Source organism: Sus scrofa, chromosome 6, assembly GCF_000003025.6.
Source record: "Sus scrofa isolate TJ Tabasco breed Duroc chromosome 6, Sscrofa11.1, whole genome shotgun sequence".
Lineage (NCBI taxonomy): Eukaryota > Metazoa > Chordata > Mammalia > Artiodactyla > Suidae > Sus > Sus scrofa.
The window spans coordinates 68,406,514-68,423,399 of record NC_010448.4 but is presented as its reverse complement, the minus strand read 5'-3'; the positions used below and the strand labels follow the sequence as shown (position 1 = coordinate 68,423,399).

Genomic DNA, 16,886 nt, shown 5'->3' with positions numbered 1-16,886 from the left:
ATCCTGCTGTCCTCCAGGAAGTCTCCGAATCGGGCGTCTTTCATCCTCCCACTCAGGCTGCGGTTGGCCTAAAGGTTCAGGGAGCAGCTAAGTGACGGCACACGTGGTCAGGAACCAATTCCAAGGGCAGTGGGCACTAACCCTGGGAGGCCCCCATCCCCAATTCTGCCCACACCTCTCCCTTCTCCCCTCTTCCTCATTCCCCATGCCCTGCCCTGTCCTAATCCACCTTCCTCAACCTGCCCCCACCCCCCACCGCCCTTGCTTAACTGGTACCAATCCTGACCCTCATTCCTCTGATGGCTCAGTCAGTGCCACTGCAGACAACCTGTGACAGAGAACCACTTCTCAAACCCGCATTCTCCTTCCCCCTGTCATTGTGCTAACTCTTCAAGATCCCCCAGAAGGATTTCTCTCGCTCTTTTCCTGGCTCAATTTAAGAATAAAAATATGAGGCGTTCCCGTTGCGGCTTGTGGGTTAAGGACCTGACGCTGTCTCTCTGAGGATGTGGGTTTGTCCCCTGGCCTTGCTCCGTGGGTTGAAGATCTGGTGTCGCCGCAAGCTGCGGCACAGGTCACAGACGCAGCTTAGATCTGGTGTTGCTAGGGCTGTGGCGCAGACCGGCAGCTGTAGCTCCAATTTGATCCTTAGCCTGGGAACCTCCACATGCCGTGGATGTAGCCCTAAAAAGAAAGAAAGAAAAAAAAAGAATAGAAATGTGATTGTAATTCTGATAACAATAATGTCAGGATTATCAAGGAACTGAAATGATGTTCCCTCGCTGGGTTTATTCTTCTGAAACGTTACAGACTTTGTAATTTCAGAGAAGCAGTGTGGGTTCTGCCCTATGAATGAAGAACTTCACCAAGAAGCTTCTGTTGACTGCAATCGTTTTATATGCATGTACATTTATCTCTATTCAAGCAACATCACTGAACGTTCAAGTGTGAACGTCGCTTCTTTCATTTGTCTGGGAAGATGCTAAATGGAGGTTACGTATTGACATTTTATCAAGATTAAGGAGTTCAGTGTTTTACAGTATGTATGTGATATATGCATGCACACACATTTTAAACATTATTTCTCTCCTGCAAACTTAAAAAAGGGTATCTAGGATGGATTTAAAAGGTTTTTGTTCTTAGTCTAGCCTGGGGACCTACCTGCCATTCGCTGCACTGTTTTTCTGGGAAATATTATTCAACCCGTTTATAAGCTTTTAGAACATTATCTGCTTTGGGCAGGGCACTTCCCATTTTTTACATTGTTAGAGAAAACATCTTTCACACAGACAGACACACACACAGACACACACACACACACCAGGGGGATTGATCCTGGCTAGAATGGAATAATGGGTTTCTTTCACTAGAAAAGACAAAAGAGTATTTTAATAAATTCTTGGCTGATTAATCCCAACCACAGGGTATCATATTAAGGACCTGAGGAGTTCCCGTCGTGGCTCAGTGGTTAATGAACCCAACTAGGATCCATGAGGATGTGGGTTCTATCCCTGGCCTCGCTCAGTGGGTTAAGGATCCGGTGTTGCCGTGAGCTATGGGGTAGGTGGCAGACGCGGCTCGGATCCCATGTTGCTGTGGCTGTGGTATAGGTTGGCAGCTGTAGCTCCGATTTGACCCTTAGCCCGGGAACCTCCATCTGCCACAGGTGCGGCCCTGAAAAAAAAAGACGAAAAAAATTACTAAGACTTGAACCATATTTTCTGCAAACGGTCCTAGGAATTGTTAGCACCCACTTCCAGGTCGACAGAAAGGTGATGATTCTGGTGTCTCTTCATTTAAAATGGACCCATGAAAATACAAGCATGGGGTGAGTCTTGTCACGAGCTCCTACGGTTTCGGAATGAGGGGTGCTTCCTCTGGCAACATGACCGGCAAGGGTAAAGATGAGCACAGCGGACCTGTGGAGCATCTCTGCCCGGCCGTGGTGCCCTCCTCTCCTGCGGGAGCCTCTCCTGCCCAGTGCTCAATTCAGATGGTTTTAAGCCCAATTCTCGTCTCCAGGGCTGGGAGCCAGGTCTCGCTAATGGGGTCCCACCTCTCTTTATTCAAGCGGCTGGACACATGTCAGGCTGGGCCCATAAGAACAGGCCATTTCCTGGAACTACTGGGAGAGAAGTGCTGCCTTTCCCGAAGATATTTACTAATTGGCAAAATAGAAGCCTGGCGCTTTGAATGGGCCATCCTGCTACCATTTCGGGAACCCCTGCCCGAGAAGAAAATCAACATAGAGGAGAGTAGAGCCAAGAGAGGGAGAGACTGCAAAAGATGGATTTAGAAGAAAATGACTGCAAAAGTGGATTTAGAAGAAAATCCCCCTTTTTTTTACAGAAGGCCTAAAGCAAATCCATCAACTGAAATGTGGGTCCTTTCACTAAATAAATCCTGGAAAAGTTTTGCTTTCACTTACAAAAAAATTCAGTATCATTAAATATACCTTAGTGCCAGTACATAAAAATCATTCAACGTTCCCTATAAAACATGGGATAAGTTATGGCAGAAAGAAGCCGTCATGCTCATTTGAAACCCCATGATTACCCAAATGAATCAGAAAAAAAAAAAAAAAAAAAAAAAAAAAAAGTAGGTATGCTGAGCTAACCAGGGACCTTCTGTTGTTGAATTAACTCCCTGTGGAAATACAACTCATTCAGGCCTTAAATTACTGCCAAATCAATGGTCATAACCATAGACACCCCCTACAGAAGAGAATCACCACAGAACTCTGTGATTTAAAGGGAATTGTGAATTATCTGGTCCAGGGGCTTTCCAGCTTTTTCACTGCAGCCCACTGAAAGAAACAAAACCCAGTACCTATGTGTACACACACACACACACACACACACACACACACACACACACACATCTCTGAAATAAAAACTTTCCAAACTGACACCTGCCATACCATGTGCGATGCATTCTGATTTTAAAACCTGACGATGCTGATCACACAGTTCATCTCCTGAACCATGAGTAACGGACTCAGAACACAAGGAAGGCCCCGATCCAGAGACGTGAGGTGATTTACCTGCGATTCCTCAGGTACTCAGAGGTAGAGCGAGAACAGAAGCCTAGCACTCACCCTGCCAAAGTACACTACAGCAAACAGCTGCTCTGTGTGCACATTTCCTAGACAGAGCGCTTCTGGCCCATCTTAAGAAAGCCCCAAAGACAACTCTGGTGTTAGATCCAGCTGTTCTACACGGGTACAGGCCAGGACTTTTAGGGCCATTGCAGGACCCCTTACATGGAAACCCAGATCCCCTGGGGACCTTGAAGTAGCCGGAATGGGAGATCTTGTGAAGTCCGTGCCTAAATTCCCTGAACTGAACACAAGACATGGGATCAGGTTTGTTTTAGTCTTGAAGCAACGGTCTCGTTGCATTCTTCTCACTCCATCCCGGGAGTAACACCAGGCATGTAATTTTCTGGTCCACTAACAGTACTTACGAAATTCCACCTTCCAGATGCCACTATGCTAGATGCCGTGCCGGGGAGATACAGCCTAAGGGCCACCCTGCCCCACAAAGAGCTGCTCATCTAACCTGGGAGGTGACGGGAAAGGGTTCCTTAACAGAAGAACCTGAGTCGGGCTCAGAGAATAAGCAGGTAGGATTTGAAGGGGGGGGCGCGAGGGGCGGGCGGGGGGGGGGCACAGCAGCCTGGCTGGCAATACAGGGTTCGTGCGGTGAGGCTGCCAGGGGAAGGCTGGCTGGCAGAGCGGGTCCAGCCTGGAGGACGGTGAAAGTCAGAGGAAAGGTGAAAAAAAGGGAGAGACTAAGTAGTTAATTTTGGTGGTTGATAAATGCTAATTTAACATCTTTGGAGGAACTTAGAGCAAAGAAAAGCTGGTCATGCGACTGGAGGGCGATCCACTCAGAGGCGGCTACGCCCATCATGGACGACTTTCGGGACCCCTGAGGGGTCGCCCCGCAGGTGCACAGCACCTCCTCACTGTTACACCTGACGGCTACTAACTACCAGGTGGTCTTGAAGGAAACTCACTGCACCTCGTCTCGACTTCCCTCACGGGCACGGAACTTCATCGACGGCCGAACTGGGGCGGCATAGCAGACAAGGCACCGCGTGTCAGGTGTGAGTGACATCCGGCCTGCGTGACCCCTTCCAACGCTGCCAGAAAGCCTAGCATGCGGTTCGCAGCCGCCTCTGGAAAGTGCGTGAGGCTTTCTGCAGGGAAGGCTGTCCATGAATTTCACTCGTCCCCCGTCTCACCTTCTTGCACCCTGACGTTCCCCTGGCTCACCCCTTCTCCAGAGCACTTATTTTTATCTTGCTTCATTGTGTGCGATGATCGCGGCAGGCGCCCTTAAATCACTTTCAAAAAGAAAAAGGGGAGGTGTACACGAGGGAACCACATCACGTGTGGGTGCCAACAGCTTTCTGGCAGAGGAACCTATCACTGGAATAATACTAGGCTTACAGCCTGTGATAGGACAGCACGGCTGGTTTTTTACAATGGGCAACTGGCGGCCCAGAGTCTTCTCTTGAAAAGGTCGATGGAATACTAATATTAAACCACTTGAAGTCAGAGAGAGCAAAGCGCTTTCACTGTGAGAAGACACAGCAGGGCCTCCAAAACAGCTGAGAACCTGGTGGGGAAGCATTTGCTGCTAAGCAAGAATAAAGGACTTCCAGAACCCACTGCACCAGCTAAAGAAAGACGCCGAGATGAACAAAAGGGTCTTTGTGGACCCTTCTGGGTGATCCCGCAAAAACGTAAACATAAAAAGAACATTTTCCTTAAACACGTTTAAAAGGCAGCCTCCAAGCCCAGTTCTGCGACGTCAGATGTTCACAACGGCAAGGATGAAAAACATCACAAAAACTATGCTGGCTCCTCACGGAAGTTCTAGATTACCAAAAATGCATGTTTCCCGCAGTACTGGAAGCCAAGGGACCTTGCCCTGAGCATCTGACTCTTAGTCGTCAGTCAGAGCTTCACAGTTTTCACGCAGGAAACTTTCAAGGTCAAGGTAGTCTTAAACCTCACTGTCTTTTTCTCGTGAATACAAGATGCTCACGTTCACCTGTTACCCATGTTTCTCAGACAGTCCAGCATGAACCACACTACAGCAGTGACAGCTGCCCACAGACAGGAAGGCCCGGCAGAACCCGGAATGAAGGACTAAATAACGTGTCTCTATGTGTTTATCACAAAAGCAGAGAAGAATCCTCAAAGCATACAATGCTGTTATTAGCTACTTCATTAAATACTGTGCTTCCACTGAGATTATCTCGAATATAATTAATTAGGATACTCAGATGGAGGTCCCTTAGGAATGGGAGGCGGCCCTCTGCTTGTTTCCACCACTAAGCGGAATTTGGGAAATGCACATCCTGTAAGTAAATGCTACTTTCTAGAACATTAAGCATTATTACTCTCTAAATCTAATAGAAAAAGAGAAACATAACCTTATTTGCTATGATCTAATTCTAGTCTCCAAATAATAAATACTCTTCTATAAACACACACCATGAAAAGTGTTTTATGTATTTCTCCTTATCAGGTTCCCAGACAACAGTTTCTTCATATGACAAAGACTCTGTAGAGAAACTCTCGGAACAGTTCCTTTAGGCAGAGATAGAAAAGGCCCTCTCTATATACAGCCAGCCATTTTACCACGTGACAAAACTTGGGGAGAGCACAATTTTTAAATTTCAGGTTTTGGCCTCACTGGCCCAAGAAAAATGCATTTAAGCAAACACTACAGGAGGCACTGCATGATTATCTGAGCCCACGTCTCATGTTTACAGTATCTGCTTTGCCAATTAGCTACTTCAGGTCAACCAGCAGAAGTCTTATCAATCAACAGTGAGCAAAAAATATTGCCATCATTTCCTGGTGAAGCAGCTGATGAAGAAGATATTTGTTTTGATGCCTGCAGAAATCCACCAGAGCGAAACATGGCCTCAACACCTGAACACCACGGGGCCGCCTCTGACACGGTGTGCCAAACCAGGGCAGCAGAGATCTTAAGAATGTCAGAAGGCCACTCTGGGTATCTACTCCAGCCCACAAACGCCTGGCTGGTGGAAGCGTGGGTCAGTGCGCCTCGCCAGTCCCTGATCTGCAGGGAAACAAAGCTCTCGGGAAGTTCTTCCAAACCTTTTTGGTCTCTGGGCTCAACCAACTTTCCCCGCCGCGATCGACGCAAGGATTAATAAAGCGTTCATTCACTCCATTGGCCTGCTAGGAAAAGGCAGCCTCCAACCGCCTCGTCCTGCAGAGGCGCCTGGGGCCCAGTGCCAGGCTGTCCCGGCCCCTCTCTTCACCGAGGGGGCACCTGTCCCCCGCGTCCCCGCTGAAGGGGCACGAGGAAGACCCTCGGCCCTCTCTCCCTGGACCCGGCACCTGTCCCCACTCCCCTCCCCGGTCCCAGTGGAGAGGGCACCCATCTCTGACCCTCTCCGCGCGCCCCAAAGCGGGGGACACTTGTCCCCGCCTCTCTGCCCGTGCCTGGCCACAGGAGCGAGCGCTCGATCCAAAAAGCCCGCCGCCAGACGCGCCATGCAAACAAAAACCAGTCGGCGGCCGCCCGGGCGCCCGCGCCGCTCACACCGGGCCGCCCCCCGCGCCCGCCCCGACACGGCCACTCCCCGCACGCGCGTCCCCAGACCGCCACTCACCCAAACACGCCCACTCCCTCACGCGCACACGCGTGTTCTCACACTCACGCCCGCCCCCACCGCCTCGCAGCAACGCGCGCGCTCCCAGACTCGCTCCTCCTGCACCCCGACTCGCTCCACGAACACGCGTGGCCCCGCCCCCCCACCCAGACACACTCGCTTAGTAAACACACGCCGGGCCCCAAGCGCACTCAGGCGTCAAAACACGCACAGTCCCTTCGCTCTTCCCAGCAGCTCACGCGCCCCTTTTTCTCCCACTCGCTCTGTAAACACCCGTGTTCGCACCCTCGCTCTGCAAACACGCGAACGCCCTCCCTCTCGCTCCACCAACACGCGCCCCGCACGCTCATCCAAACACCCCCTCCCGCACGCTCGCCCTGTAAACACGCGCCGGGCCCCACGCGCACTCGCGCGGCCAAACACTCCTCTCCCTCGCATCAACACGCGCGCCCCTCCCACGCCGTCGCCCCCGCTCCGCCATAAACGCGCGTGTCCTCCCACCCACTCCAACACACTCCCTCCTCCTTGGGTAAACACGCGCGCCTCCGTGGCGCCCCGCCGCGAGCACGGGTGCGCCCCACGCCGCGGCGCGCGCCCGCCCCCGGCCCCGCCCCCGCGCGCCCGGCCGCCCCGCGCGCCTCCGCCGGCCGCCGCCCTCGCCCCGCACGCGCCGGGCCGACTCTCCCCTCGGCCCCACGCACACTCACTCGGACTTGGTGAACACGGCCAACGCTCGGTCGGGCTGGCGCCGAGCCGCCTCTGTCTTTCTCCTCCTCCCGCGCGGCCCCGCCCGGCCCGGCCCCGACAGCCCAGCCCTGCCCCGACCCGCTCAGCTCCACAACCGCAGCTGGAACGACTCCGGCTCCGGGTACCGCTGTCTCCCCGCCACAGCCCGAGTGCGCCGCCCGGGCCAATGACGAGGCGCGGCGGTGAGCTCACCGGCCTCGGCCCCGCCTTCCGAGCTGCGCGGGCCAATAGAAGGGCGCTACGTCACCCGGAGCCGGGCAGAAGCAGGTGTGGGGAGCGGTGCCGCTCGGCGCGGGGACTGCGCCGGAACTGCGCCCGAGCCGCGCGGCGCCGCGCTGGACGGCGGCGGGCCCGGCCCGGAGGGTGCGGGCGGGAGCGCGGCCCCGCTGCCCCAGGCGCGCCGCAGCCCCACGCGACGCCGCCGCTCGCCCCCCGACTCCCGCCCAGACTGCGGGAGACCTGCCAGTGGGGTGGCCGAGGTCCACTCGAGGGCAGGGACTCCGAGCCCGACGGCCGCCCTCCTCCTCCGGGCCCACAATCTCCTCGGGGGCCTGCGCCGTGCGGCGGGGGCGCTCGGGCCGCGTGTTCCCGGCCCACCGAGCCGTCGGATTCGTCTGGGAGTCCTACACCCAGGGGCCCCGCGTACCCAGGCCCGGGCTCCCGGCGCAGCCCTGGCGCGCCCTGCGGCGGCGGCGTCTGCAATGCAGCCTCGGGAGGAGCCGGCGCTGCGCCGCGCCGGGAGCGGGGGAGCGCGGAAGGCTGGGCGGGAAGGAGGGGCGCGGGGCGCGGCGAGCCGGCCGACGGCTGCGGACCCGAGACAGCGCCCAGCAGGCCGCCAGAGCACTGGGCGGGTCCGGCGGCCGGGGTGCGGAGGGACCCGGGGCATTGGCCAGGGCGGGGCCGAGGATGTCTGGGCAGAGACGGTGCATGACGGTTCCCATAGGAGTTCGGGAGCGTCCAAGGCACCCGTTCCGGCGGCGGCGCAGGGCCTGACCACCTTAGCTGGAGTTCCAGGATCTCCGCCCGTTGCTGGGCTCTAACCCTGGTGTCCAAAAGTTCTGGCTTTGGCTTTCTCACTTGACTACTTCTGCACAGTATCATCTCGCTTCCCCAAGCCCAAGTCACGCTTCTCTATCAAGACTCACGTCTTCCGGCAGCCCTTCCAGGCATCCCAAAAAGACACCACGCCCCTTCTCCGTTCTCTGTAACGTGTGTGGTCCTGCACATTCAGTTACCCCACCCGCGGCCTTGCACACAGAAAGTGCTGGACCCATGCAGACGTTTCTTTCTTTTTGTGATGAACCTATCTTCTCTCTCTCTCTCTCCCTCCTCCCTTGATATTCTCAGTCATCTCAAAAATTGGTTACTGTCTCCTTCCTGCCATCTGGGTTAAAAAGAGTCTCCAAAGATGGGGGCGGAGTCTCTTTTTTGAGCCTAACCCAAACACACACTGTGAAAACAACCAGAGACTATTGCGCAGCCCTTGAGAGTGTACAACCAGAACTGCATCGTTGTTCAGAGGCCAAGCCAAGGACATCTCTGGCAGGGCTGGGTCCTATCCCATCCCGCACCTCTGAGCGAGGAAAGTAAGCAGGTCTCGTATGGTCTCGCTCTTGAGGGTTAACCGATGATTCTAAATCCCAGCAAGTCCCTCACCTGCACCAGCAAAGTCAAAACACTCAAACATACAATCCTCCTCCACAGAGCCCTTCAAATTCCCACTCGAACTGCCTTCTCCCCTGCTCTCACACACTGGCCCCCTGCACATCCCAACTCTGCACGTCCCTACTCTGCTTATCCACCTCTCCCTTTCATCTGCTAGGGACACCCTTATCCATTCATGAAGGCCTGGCTCAGATCCCTAGGCTGCTGTCAGTAGAGCAGACCCAGGAGCAATGTGAGGCATTACTATTTCAGCACAGAGTAGCAGGCTCTATTTGTTTCCAGGAAGGCAATGTAAGGGTCGTAGTTGGGGACCAAGTTAGTTAGATTTTCCCACTTGCTAGCTGTGTGCCCCTCTCGCTGTGCCCTCATATCTATGGGCAAGAATTTAATGAGCCAATATCCTTACTCCAATGTCTGGGACATAAGCTACAACAAGTTAGCTCTGGTTGCTATGAGAATCAGAGCATCTCGGGGTGGTGGACTGTGAGTGGGTTTCTGCTAACGTTCTGTTTTTGACCTGAGCACTGGGTTTAGTTTGTGAAAACTCCTTGAGCTGAGTTTCACACATGTAGGATATATGCAATTGGCAAGCCTGTACTGTACATTAAAAAGAGGTGTTTGGTTTTTTGGGCCACGCCCATGGCATATGGAAGTTCCTGCACCAGGGATCAAACCTGTGCCACAGTAGTGACCCGAGCTGCTGCAGTGACAATGCTAGGTCCCTAACCCACTGCTCCACAGGAACGGAATCTAAACTTATCCCGCACCCTGTACAATGCTGGGTGTGCTGCAAGCACTCCACTAAGAGATGTCAGAAACGCTCTGCGTGGATCGTGAGCAGCAGAGACCGACTGGGGAGGTGGGATCACCGTGCCGGGGGTGGGCAACGCGGGCCTTTTTGCTCTACGGTGCAGGCAGCTCAGGATAAGTGGGTCCAGGGTCAGCCACCTGGACCCCAGCTAAAGAGAAAAACTGTCTTTTCCATCTTTTAGGCAGAGACGTTTGGGGTTTTTTGTTTTTGTTGTGCCTGTGGCATGTGGAAGTTCTCCTGCCAGGGATCGAACCCATGCCACAGCTATAACAAGAACCACAGTAGTGACGATGCCAGGTCCTTAATCCACTGAGCCATGAGGGAACTGCCTAAGTTTTTTTCCCCTTTAAATTTGCTTTAAACAATCAGTTCAGCCTTGGTTCAGACCTAGAAATCCCAGCTGCCTGCCATGACCCTTCACCCTTCTTCCAGGAGCCTGTCCACCTGGCATCAAGACAGGTTTATCCATGGCTGTGTTCTGGTGACAGAGTTGGGGTCAGCAGCCTGGAGATCTCCTTTCAGACAGCCCAAGGGGACATTTCTACACTAGGAAAGTCCTCTGACTGTTCCTCAACTGGGGCCATTCCACAGCAACCCCGCCGCCCCGAGAAGATCTGTCACTCTGTCCCTACTACTCTTCTGTCTCAGGGTGGGGGCCACAGAATCAAGTGCCCTCCCTGGGCCCATGCATGGAAGGGCAGATGGAGCTGGGTGGGGTGAGCAGGAGGCTTCCAGAGCAAGCTCAGTGCCAGGGCAGCGCTGCAACCCACAAGTCATCTTTCCACAGGTATTCATAGCCCTCTCTTCTGGGTTAGGAAATGACAGCACGAGGCAGGCATGTGCCTCAAGTACATCCTTCCCCTGGGCTTTCACGGGGCATTGAGTATCCCTGGGTCAATTTTAGAAAGTCTTTGCTCCGTGAGGAGTGCCCTTGGCAGCACCCAGACCAAAGAGCAATTGTCGCACCTTAAAGCAGAAATCGTGACCCTTAGCCCAGCCCTAACCTCTGATGAGGATCTCAGGAGGAACCAACAGGGTGCCTCCCGTGGCAGATGAAGATGAAGGGAACTGCGGTTTGTTGGGTGACTCTCACGCTGCTATTTCTCCTGCAAGTTGGACACTGCATACAGGAAAAAACGAGGCTTCAGGAAGTCAGCTCACTTGCCTAAAATCAAGCGGCAGATCTGAGTGTCCCGTTCCACACCTGCACTCACTGCGCCCTGGGATGGTTTGCCAGGTACCTCAAAGCTCTTGACAGCCTTTAGATTCCATTTGTTCCAGAAAGCAGTCTGGGAAATGTCTAAGAACCAGGGCTTGCCTGCCACGTTCTTTTCCTGAGTTCCAGCGACTGTGAAAGCTCGGGATTTTTAAAAAAAAAATTTTTTTTTTCTTTTTAAAACATGGACTTGGAGAATAGACTTGTGGTTGCCAAGGGGGAGGGGGAGGGAGTGGGGTGGACTGGGAGCTTAGGGTTAATAGATGCAAACTATTGCCTTTGGAATGGATTAGCAATGAGGTCCTGCTGTGCAGCCCTGGGAACTATGTCTAGTCACGTATGATGGAGCATGATAATGTGAGAAAAAAGAATGTATACATGTATGCGTAACTGGGTCACAATACTGCACAGTAGAAAAAAATTGTATTGGGGAAATAACAATTAAAAATATATTTTAAAAAACTTTTTAATAAATTTTTTTTTTTTCTTTTTAGGGCCAGACCTGTGGCATATGGAAGTTCCTGGGCTAGGGGTTGAATCAGAGCTGCAGCTGAGACCTATGCCACAGCCACGGCAATGCCACTTCTGAGCCACCTCTATGACCTACGCTGCAGCTTGTGGCAACACCAGATCATTAACCCACTGAAGGAGGCCAGGCAGGGATCAGGCGGGCATCTTCATGGATACTACTGAGGTTCTTAACCCACTGAGCCCCAACAGGAACTCCATGAAAACGTGTTTATGTAAAGACGCAGACTCTCCAAGTCAGGTCCCTGAAGGACTATGATGAGGAGGGCCTGCCTTACCAACTGGCACTGGACTTGAGCTTGAGAGAGCAATACATCGTTAGACATTGGATTATTTGTTTCTGCAGCCTTGCCGCACCTCTCCTATCTCATAAGAAGTCAAATGTGTTTCTGCATGTATCCCTTTCTAATAAAAATAATCAAATGGGAGCCTTCTCGAACGGAGTGACAACTTAAAAATGGTGCGAGATGCATATTCGGTGTATCTTTAAGGTCTTAAGAAATGAAAAGTGTTTTTGGAAACCACAGTTAAGACTGACCAACTAATTCCATGGAGAAAGAATAGTCTTTTCAATACACAGGGCTTGGGCAGGTGAGTCTCCCCATGTAAAAGATTGGACCCCTGCCTCATACCCTATGTAAAAGTCAACTCGAAATGGATCAAAGACTTCCATGTAAGAGACAAACTACATAAGTCTTCAAAGAAAACAGAGAGATAAATCTTCATGTCCTCGGATCTGACAATGGTTTCTCGGATAAGCACAAGCCACAAGCAACCAAAAAAAAAAAAAAAAGATAAACTGGACTTCATCAAAATTAAAAACATTTGTGCTTCAAAGGCCACCATCAAGAAAGTGAAAAAGACAATTGGGAAAATATTTGTAAGCCATATATGTGATAAGGAACTTGTATCTAGAATATAAAGAATTCTTACAACTCAAGAATAAAAAGCCTGATTTTTAAAAAGTGGGCAAGGGATCTAGATAAATATTTCTCCAAAGAACGTATACAAACAGCCAACAGCACATGAGAAGAAGCTCAGCATCCGTAATCACTGGAGAAACGCAGATGAGAACCACAAGATACCACTTCTCAGCCCCTAGGATGCCTCTGATCAACGAGAAGGACACTGATAAGGATGTGCAGAAACCGAGGCCCTCGTGTCATGCCGGTGTCAATATAAACTGGTGCAGCTGCTTTGGGAAACAGTCTGGCCGTTCGTCCATAACTTAATCACAGAGTTACCGTACAACCCCACAATTCCACTCCGATGTCTATACCCAAGAGAAATGAAAGCACATGTCCAGGACATTTATTTCACAATAAAAAGGAACAAAGAACTGACACCTGCTCCAACCTGGATGGACCCCGAAGACCTGAAGCTGAGTAAAAGAAGCCCATCCAAAAGACTGCATAGGATGGGATTCCAGAACAGGCAGATTTCTAGAGACTGAAGGTAGATGAACAGTTGTCTTGGACTGGAGGGGGAGGAGCCTGGGAGAAGTGGGACAGGACTGTTCGTGATGGGTGGGGTTTCTTTTTGGCAGAATGAACATGTTCGAAGCTCGGGCTGTGGTAATGATGGCACATCCCTGGGAATAAATCTAAAAAGATGAATAAAGGCTAATAAAGTTAATGAAGATGAAGGCTAAAAAACTTGGAGCTGTACACTTGGAAGGGGTGAACTGTATGATATGTTAACTGTATCTCAATAGAGTTATAAACAATACACACACACACACACACACAAAGAGGAAGAGAAAAAGAAAGAAGTATATCAAAAGAATCAAAGCATTAACTTTAGAAGAAAAGACCAAGAGATGGGAAGAGGAAAAGCAAAGTCAGGAAGGGTCTGACGGCTGGTCCTTGGACCCTTGGTGGGTCCACTTCTGCTCAGGGAGCCCCCGTCTCCAGCCCTTGGTGAGCTGTGGTGGTGGCCGGTGGAGAATGTCGATAGACAGGCCCTGCCAGGTGGGGGACAAGACAGGCACAGGGGAGGCACTGAAGCCCGTGGTGGTGACCACCCCCTGGAACAGAAGGAGGTCAGAAGAGAAGTCACTTCTAATTGTGCTTCTGAAGGACTGTGAAGAGGCAGGGTGGGGTGGCACGAGTCCGTCAAGCTCTCACTTGCTCTGATCACATCCTCGATGGCCAGGGACCCTGGAGAGAACAGCGTTCTGAACTTGGGGTTCCTGGATTGTTCCCCGACAGCCTGGAGTTCTCCATCACCACGACTGGCTGATTCAGGGGTGCAGGTAAGCTTTGCAGAGAGCCTCAAACACCCCAGCTGAGCTGCCAATGCCCGTGGGAGGGAGGCACCAGGGTGGGGGAAGGGCAGCTGGACTCTGGGTCCAGCACCGCCACTAGTTAGAGGCTAAGCTGTGTGCCAAGCTCCCCTCTCTTCCTGTGCCTCAGTTTCCTCTTCTGCAAAATGCAATCTAAGGCTGTGCACATGGGGTCCTGGTGCACATCCAGAGTGATCTGACAGGGCAAACACCCCCGTGCTTCAGCTGCAGGGATCCTGGATTTGAAATGGCCAGGCCTGGGAACCCCTGGCATCGAGGGAACCGGGGCATGCCTGTTCTTTTGAGCAAGTAAGCCCTGGGGCCGTTTGCTATGCAGCAGAGGATAACTGTAGGGGTCGGTGGTCCAGGGAAAACCTCGCTGCCCTGGCTGGTGGCAGCCCGGAAGGTTATCAGCCCTCATCTTGAGGGAGGAAGTGATGTGTCAGCCTGGGAACCTGGGGGCCCTCTTAAAGGGCTCTGAGGCAGAGAGAGAATCCAAAAGAAGCTGGCTGAAAGAAACCACCTTCGCTGGCTCTCCCTGGCCACCCACAGGCCCACCCACTCCCTCCGGACCCCCGCCCCGTCCCCTGAGATTATACACGAGCCCAATGAGAAAATACATGACTAGTCTCCCTTCAGATGGAGGGTGCTCTAAGGTGCGGCAGATAATCCAAAATACAGGTAGGAAATGGTAACAGGTGGTGATAAAGCACCCATGGGCTGAAGCGCCACAGCCCTGCGCTGTGTGACACAGGACAGGTCATCTGACGCAATCTAGCTTCCTTGTCAGTCAAATGGAGAAGGAAACACCTCCAGGAAATAGGGAGAGGGTGAAATGGGATAACGGATGCAAAGGCTCAGGATGGGCCTGGGGACAAGGACCAAGGTGAGGGCCAGGACTAGGATGGCCTTCATGCTAGCCCTGGGGGTCTTTTGTTATAGAACCATCTTTCCCACGCGGTTGACTTCCTTCGCTGCTAAAATGAGCTGGCCTTCTTGGAGTGCACGGTCACCCTGCGAGGGGGCCAACCTGGATGCCTTGGGCTCGGCCAGGAGTCGCACAGAGATGGAGGGAGGACCTTCTAACTGCATCCTAATCATTCAGGAGGAATAGGGCGAAGGGGCCCAGACCCCTTAGCACAGCGTGGCTCACGGGCCCGCCTGAGCCAGCCCGAGCCTGGGCCTCCTCCCACCGAGGTTCCATCTGCTCTAGGGCTCTGGGCAAAAGGGTCCTTGTGGACAAGGAGGTACAGGCTCCGTGGACAAAAGGGGGAAGACACTCACTCAGCAGGTGCCGCCTGGGAGCAGAGAGACCTGGTTCTTCCTCGGGGGATGGGAACTGCCATCAGCATCATCAGGATAATATTTGCTGGGTACCAACAATATTCTTTTTGTCTTTTTCTTTTTTCTTTTTTGGGGCTGCACCCACAGCACATGGAAGTTCCCAGGCTAGGGGGGTGGAATCAGAGCTGCAGCGGCCAGCCTGCACCACAGCCACAGCAACACGGGATCTGAGCCACATCTGCGACCTACACCACAGCTCACGGCCACACCAGATCCTTAACCCACTGAACGTGGCCAGGGATCGAACCCACATCCTCATGGATACTAGCTGGGTTCTTAACCCACTGAGCCACAACGGGAACTCCCTGACAATCTTCTTTATATGTGTTACTTCCTTTCATCCTCACACCAAGCTTATGCCACAGGTGTTCCAATGGCCGCGGTTTTACAGAAGAGGAAAGTGAGGTCCAGTCGGTTAAGTTGCCCTGCACAATCCACAGGCCCCGGCCTCCCATACTCTGAGCTGGGCTCTTAGCTGCTCCTCTGCTTGGCCTCACGTAGAAGCTGGAGCAACGCAGCTTGAATGAGGGTACCATCAGGTGAAGCTGAACAGGATGTTGCCCTTTGGCACCAGGATCCTGGGTGGTGCATGGCAGGCTCAATCAAGGAGACAGGGTCGTGTCTGGGCTGGGGGTCTGCTCAGCTGGGCCAGCCAGGCCAGTCTGTGCCTGGGCCTTATTTGAATCCGAAGCCTAAACCCCCAGAGGGTAGAGCATTCAAGTCATGGGCGCTCTGCCTGGGAATCAGAAGGGCCTGGGTGCTCTTTCCAGCTCTGACACGTGGCATGGCCATTCTGTGGGCCTCGGTGTGCTCTGCCATAAAACAGGGTGATGACAGTGGCTGTGGCACAGGGTCATCAAAACGACTCAGCAAGATAGTTGTGAAGCTCGGAGCCTGGTGCCCCAAAGCTCTCAGCACAAAAGGGCGACTCCTCCACACGCTGGCCGAGAGGGCCGGAAAACTCAGGCACAAGCTGCAAAGCCCCAGCAGAACCCTGGGGGTCTGAGCTGCCCACCCTCCCTGGGGTCTCAGAAGGCAGGTCTGGGGCCTTGGCAGAGCCCTCACAACGGTACCAACATCCCCTTCCTGCAGGTCTTCTCATTTTTGGTGAAAGGCTCTATTATGGGCTGAGCCGTGGCATGCACCTGCCCTCACCCAGCATCCACTGCAAATTCATAGATCGAAGTCCTGATTCTTGGTACGTCAGATTGTGACCTATTTGGAATCAGGGCCTTTAGAAACATGATTGAATTCAATGAAGCTGGTAGGGCAGTTTCTAACCCAACCTGACGAGTGTCCTTAGAGGAGGGGGAACTGGGCACACAGGGAGACAGCAGCGGTGTGTGCACATGCAGAAAAGTCCACGCGTGTGAGGACACGGCAAGAAGGCGGCTGTCTGCCAGCCGAGGAGGGAAGCCCCAGGAGAAACCAACCCTGCCCATGCCCGGATCTTGACATTCTAGACTCCAGAACTAGGAAAAAATGAACGTCTGTTGTTTCAGCCGCCCCGTCTTTGGTATTTTTTTGTTATCTTGGGCAGCCTGAGCTAAGATGAGCATCGTCTTCTGAGCCTGACTCGCCACATGTCCATGCGTCTCATTACCTGGCTAAGGGCTCACAGGTTTCAA

At 52.9% G+C, this 16,886-nt stretch overlaps 1 protein-coding gene across 30 annotated transcripts in view; it reads right to left on the bottom strand.

Moving 5' to 3' along the window:
- CAMTA1 (calmodulin binding transcription activator 1) overlaps window positions 1-16,886 on the bottom strand; it is an 866,060-nt gene that overhangs the window by 48,523 nt on the left and 800,651 nt on the right. For 2 of the 30 annotated variants that reach the window (XM_021097526.1, XM_021097528.1), the window contains exon 1: window positions 7,371-7,557. The exons of 27 other annotated variants lie outside the window; for them this stretch is intronic. The gene's annotated coding sequence lies outside the window, so the exon portion shown is untranslated. Of the gene's footprint in view, window positions 1-7,370; window positions 7,558-16,886 lie in introns of those variants that run through there. One more of the 30 variants, XM_021097527.1, reaches the window with a different exon arrangement.